This window comes from Desmodus rotundus, chromosome X (assembly GCF_022682495.2).
Source record: "Desmodus rotundus isolate HL8 chromosome X, HLdesRot8A.1, whole genome shotgun sequence".
In the NCBI taxonomy this organism is placed as follows: Eukaryota; Metazoa; Chordata; class Mammalia; order Chiroptera; family Phyllostomidae; genus Desmodus; species Desmodus rotundus.
Genome location: NC_071400.1, coordinates 93,583,870 through 93,590,015, shown reverse-complemented (window position 1 = coordinate 93,590,015; position 6,146 = coordinate 93,583,870). Strand labels below are relative to the sequence as shown.

Sequence of the window (6,146 nt, the reverse complement as noted above, 5' to 3'; positions counted from 1 at the left end):
ACCAGATATTACTTTTAAGCAGCTCTCACAAAAACAGTTTTTGAATGGACAATTTTCATAAGACCATCTACATAACAGTCATTTTTCATGGATCACTAAGGCTTAGATCTTAAAATTCTGTTACAGCTCAGACTGAAAGTCTGTTCTTTCTAAAATGAGAATTCATAGTACAGTTGCAAATGGGATGCTAGTGCAGTCCACTGGGCACAGTGGAATGCAATTTTACCTTCATATATTCCAGAAATCATCCCACACCACTGTAAATAATTCCCAGCCATGCTTGGTTATAATAATTCTTATGCATTCCTAGAACACATCCAGAATTTTGAAAGCAAAACAAAACTGAAAAATTATTGAGTTCTGATCCACTAACATGTATACTCACTTCCATTTTTGTATGGGCACAAGGTGTGCAAATTGTTTGTATAGAATAAATGTCCCATGTCAAAGTCCTCTATCTTCATCCCTAAGTGACATTCATGTTGTTGGATACTTTCACCTCAATGGAAAAGTAGGTTTGTTTCCCATTCAAGACATTACAATCTTATATCTTTTCCCCTAATGCCTCTGCCCCACTTTCCTTCCCCTCACTTTCAGCTGATGACATCTCACACTTGAGAAAATTGAAGTCATTAGGCAGGAAAACATCTTTTACATATATGCCATCTTTCCCCCTGCTACAGTGGAAGTTGTATGCCTTCTTCTATTAAAAGTGCTCTGGCTTTGTCCCCAAGGGCTCTGCTGTCACTATCCTTTCTCTGTCCTATATCATTTCTTTTTTCTGTATTGGATTTCTATCATACGTGTACAAACCCACTCTAGTAGACCCAATTTCCTCCACATTGACACCTTCTCGACCTTGTGTCTTCCTTTACTCCGCGTGCCCAGAATTTTTGTTTTAAGAGTTATCTCTACGTGCTCTCTTCACTTCCTCACCTCCCATTCTCTCCTCAGCTTATTCCCAACAGGCTTCCAAACCCATCGCCCCACTGAAACTGCTATTGTCAATGTCACCATTGGTCATAACTTATTAAATCCAATCATCACTGTTCGGTCTTCATTGTAACTAGTTCTCTCAGTATCATTTTGAAGAGTTGACTACTGCTCTATGCTAGAAATACTTTCTCTTTTGGCTTCTATGAACTGACTGCAGTGATTCTCAAAGTGTAGCCCCTGGAACACTAGTAACAGCATTATTTGGGAACTTGTTAGAAGTGAAAATTCTTGAACCCAGATCAACTTAATCAGAAACCCTGGGCGTGGGGCCCAGCGATCTGTGTTTTAACAAGCTTTCTAGGTGGCAGAGTTTGACAGCTACTGCTCTATTGATTATTCTCCTGCTGCAGTTATAGTTCCTTCTTTTTTTCATCCCATTTTACATTTTATTGATAGTGACATATAGTAAAAATCTAATATACATTAACTACCCATGGTCCCTTATAAATATTTAAAGTTCTTCTTCACAAGCACAATCACACTGCAGTTATACTACAAACTAAATTTTTAGAAGACAACTAAAAAATAAAATATATTAAAGATATCATAATTCATGATGAGATATTGAGATGGATTTTAACTCTGACTTTAAACATTCTCATTACAATCAAGTATAGCTCTTTACCAAGACGTTGATAATTCTGGGGAACCCTTCTGAGGATTTAGTGTTCATATAACTAACGGCCAGATTAGCATACCTATGTTATTATAAAGCTCATTCAGGATCCGTAAGTATAAGCAGATTACAAAGTATTCTTAGATAGACAAATATCTTTTAAAAAATTTAATGTATCAGTTTGCCTTAAGATATGTTGTTTAAGTGGACAGTTGTTGCGGTTTCTAAATACTATCTTTCCATGTCTTCACAGCCTGGCTCTGATCTTGAAGCCAGTCTACACCTTCTCGCAGTCCTCCTCCTATTATGCCATCACTAGCACAAACATGTCACGGCTTATCTTTGATGTTTTCTAAACACAGCAGTTGAGACATTTTCACAGGTGTCATTGCATCTCGAAGATCCATTTTGTTTGCAAAGAATAAGATTGGTATTGGCGGTGCTTAATGTCTGGGTGATTCAGAGGAGTATCAAGTTCTTCATTGGTCGCAACCATTCTTAATCCATCACTACTGTCAATGATAAAGAATAATGGCTTGTCCACCTTTACAATAGTGTTCCCAGGGATTTCTGTATTTTCCTTGACCTGACATGTCAGACACTGTAACAGACAAACTGGATGATTCTAATTTCTCTATGCTGAATCCTATCACTGGAACTATACCTTCTAATTGAGCATTTAAATATTTAAGTTTGTTAAAGACTGATGTTTTGTCGCTATTATCCAGCCCAAGGCACAAAACATGAACCTCCATCTTCTTCAGGCCAAGCAACCTTGAAAGACTGTCTAGCAATCCCTTAATGTGATTGAAATATATACAAACCAGCTAGTCATGGAGGTTAGTACTGTGGGCCCAGGAGCTGGTGAGAAACAGGAATGGATGCACCCGCTCATGTCCTTCTATGGGATGGGTATCTGGCATGGGCATCTCTCAATCTTTTTCTTCCTATGCCTCCATTGGAAGGATAACTGGTCCTGCGCAAAGCGGCCTGTACAAGTTGGGTTACCTGGTAGTCTCTGTCTTACCTGGAGCAGGTGCCTAAGCCTGTGGTGTTTCCCTGACAACAAGAGGTTCTTCCTCTGAAGTCATCGAGAGTCAGCTGCTGACCGCTTGCTTATCTGATTGAAGAGCTCCTGAAAACATCAGAGGCACAGGTAGGAGTATTAAAGAAGGTGTGATCATGGGTGGTGTGGTCTAGAGTTCCTTCTTAGTTCTTTTTATGTTTTGGATTGTATCAGTTAGCTTTTGCTGCAAATAATGTATGTCAAAACTTAGTCGCTTAAAACTGCCACAATTTATTTAGCTCATAAATATTTTTCCAATTGCTTTGTATATTTTTTTTAGGTTGGGCTCTTCAGAATCCCATGAAGCACTGGTAGAGGCCTAAGGAGGTCAGATAGGAAAGGAAAGAGCTAATATGAGATTTATTGATGAGCACATTATTCCCATGGACAACTGAGTTCTATTCTCCAGGGGTCTTTTAAAGCATTACCCCTCGAAAGGGTGAAGAATTTGGGAAATTTATCCACCAGCTCCCATTCTCCACTGGTTGAGGGCTGCTTCTTGCAGCTGTAACTCCCCTGTATTCACTCACCTATCCAAGTGAGGACCAAGCTGGAAGCAGAAAGTCCAGGTACTTGCACAAAAAGAGGCCATCTGCATATGATGATGACCAACAGATGCTGAGGCACCACAACATCTGCTTCAAGGATCCCTGTTTGGGACTCAGCTGATCTCAAACCTTGGGAAGCTTCCCCAGACACACTGAGGCAGAGTTAGGGTCTTTCTTCTCTGCCTCTCTGTCCTCTTAAGTGCATTTCACCCAGTTTTGTTCCCTTGCCTGCCCCCTTGAAGTTGGCTTATCAGTTCCTTGAAAGTGGTGATGGAATTTAGAGCATACTAGCACAAATATGGTGCCTTGGTATATTGAATATTTTAAACTGAAGGAATTTGAGAAAGAGCAGATGCAGGAACGGCTCTCTGTCCCGCCGTCCCTCCTTCTCTCCTGAGACAGGTCATAGGACATTTAAGAACTAAGAAGTGTTTCCTGGCTGGTGTGGCTCAGTGGACTGAGCGTAGGCCCGCAAGCCAAAGGGTCGCTGGTTCGATTCCCAGTCAAGGCACATGCCTGGGTTTCAGGCCAGGTCCCTACTTGGCAATGTGCAAGAGGCAACCACACATTGATGTTTCTCTCCCTCCCTTTCTCCCTTTATCCCAATTGGTTATTTTAACTAATAACCAATGTGAGTGCATGAATGGCCTCAAGATAACTGAGACTGAAGCAAATACATTTCTGTGAGCCACCAATCAGGAACCAGGTTTGTTAAATATTTTTTATTTATTTCTTTTTAGAGAGAGGGAAGAGAGGGAGAGAAACATCAATTGGTTGCCTCTTGCACACACCCTGACTGGGTACCGAGCCTATAACCTAGGCATGTACCCTGGCCGGGAATCAAACCAGTGACCTTTTACTTTGTGGGAAAAACCCCGACCAACTGAGCCACATGAGTCAGGGTAGGAGCCTCATTTCTTTAGCCACTACTTGGCTACTCATGTATTCATGGAATTACCTCATCATTAGGTCTAGGAAATAATGTTCTCAGAATGATTGATGAGTAAGAGTCTATTGACTCTTATTAAGGTATTGTTGATAGTCTCAATACCTTAAGTTCTATAACCTTTTCATATCATATTGTGAAGCCAACTGGAATGAGCAAGTATCTACTTACACTTTCAAAGTCCCCTTATGGTTTTCTATTCACCCATCAAATGGAGCTCTTCCACCTATTCAAACAAGAGGATACGACTATGGCCTTCGGCTACTCTTTCTGTACTTTCAGACTCTTCTCATGTGCTTGATGGGAGCTATTCACCATATTTTCATCATTCCTGGTTCCTTAGTTCTTGCTTTGGGTACCCTGGCTTTGACAAACGACTTAACTACAGAACTATATGGAAGGGGGGTGGTTTGCGAAAGTTCCTTTCTTCTCTCAAATTAGTTTAGATGTTAATTCATTGATCCATTGATTAAAAAAAGCAGCCTATTTACTTTCAAAACTGAGGTGCTGGTAATTTGAGATTGTTATATTATTTCTTTTAATCTTTCAAATCTCACCCCCTAAAGATCTCTCCTACCTCATCCTAAATTAATCAAAACAGTGCACATCTGGTGGCTATGCTATATCTTTGGAAACATGCTCGTCCACCAATTTTCTTAAAGCTTCCTCTCAAGTTTAAAGATATTGCTTATTAGCAAAAAAAAAAAAAAAAAAAGATTTATTCAACATCGGGTAGATTCCCAGCAAGTAATATATAGAATCCTGAAAGGAGGCACTCAAGAGAATCTGTAGGCCAATTAAGAATATTTCAAAATGAAGCTTTAAAAAATATGTGTTAGAAATTAACGCGAATATTTGAGTATGGAGAATTCTCATACAAGCTGCAGTACTTTTAGGGACTGCGTTTATGAGTATTCTGAAACATGCAGAACGCATTACTTGCAAAGTTGTCTTTTATACTCATAATTCCTCAGTATAATGACTTGAGAAAGTGGTTATGAAATTTCCATTTGGGATCACCATGGCTCCAGCAGTTGTTTCTGGGAACAACTTTTGATTTTCCATCTTAATGATGTTGATGATACAGTGAGGGAGAGAACATTTTCTTCTCCTTGACAACTTCAGAAAATATTTTTGCTGTTACAGCATATTTTGTTTTACGTTTTGCCTTTTTACTTTTATAACTTATCCTTCAGAAAAGAATTTTTGAGGCTTTTTGATTAAAAACAATGTTATTAAATTATATGGGAAATATTATTTAAAAAAAAATAACTCCTCATAAATCACCACTCTAACAAAACAATATAGTTCATCTTTGTGAATTTTGTATTTGTCTTTGTTCATATTTATCCACATATATTTGACATAGTCCTTCAGAATGCGGATGAAACTTGCATATCTGCCCTTTTACTACACCTGCATTGTAAAATTTTTAAATAATATACAGTTAATGTATAGATCTATAGTGAACATTTTTTAATCTCCGTTGTTGGACATTTGGGATATTTGTAAACGCTGCTGTTGTAGATATGTTTTGTAGAAGCTTTTAAAGATCTGGAGCCAGCCCCGATGAAAGGAGAGGTGGGATCCAGCGTTCTTGATATTCTTCCTAAACTGACCCTACTTCTCACCTGCATCTTTCCTCTAAATATTTTAGACAATGTCTTTTACTTACTTGTGATCATCCACAGTCATTTTGTATAAGCCATTGCTACAGACTATGGCCATGGTGACTGTAAAATATTAGCTATATTGTAGTGGTTTTCAATTTGGGCTCTGAAGACTTCCAAAGGCTTCCATTGACAGGGGTGGGGTGAGTGGTTGAGGTTCCGAATCTCTACCCCGGCTCCAACCAGGGCAGCTCTGTTTAATTGGGGTCCAGCCTTAACTAAAGGTTTGAATACAGCTGCATGAAATCATTGAGGGTCTCTGTGGTGGCAAGTGCACACAAATGGGGATTACTTGAGTGTTCGA

At 39.2% G+C, this 6,146-nt stretch overlaps 1 pseudogene; it reads right to left on the bottom strand.

Annotated features, from left to right (window-relative positions):
* Positions 1–1,836: 1,836 nt before the first annotated feature.
* On the bottom strand, positions 1,837–5,809 carry LOC112313297 (ADP-ribosylation factor-like protein 6 pseudogene; annotated as a pseudogene).
* Positions 5,810–6,146: the final 337 nt, after the last annotated feature.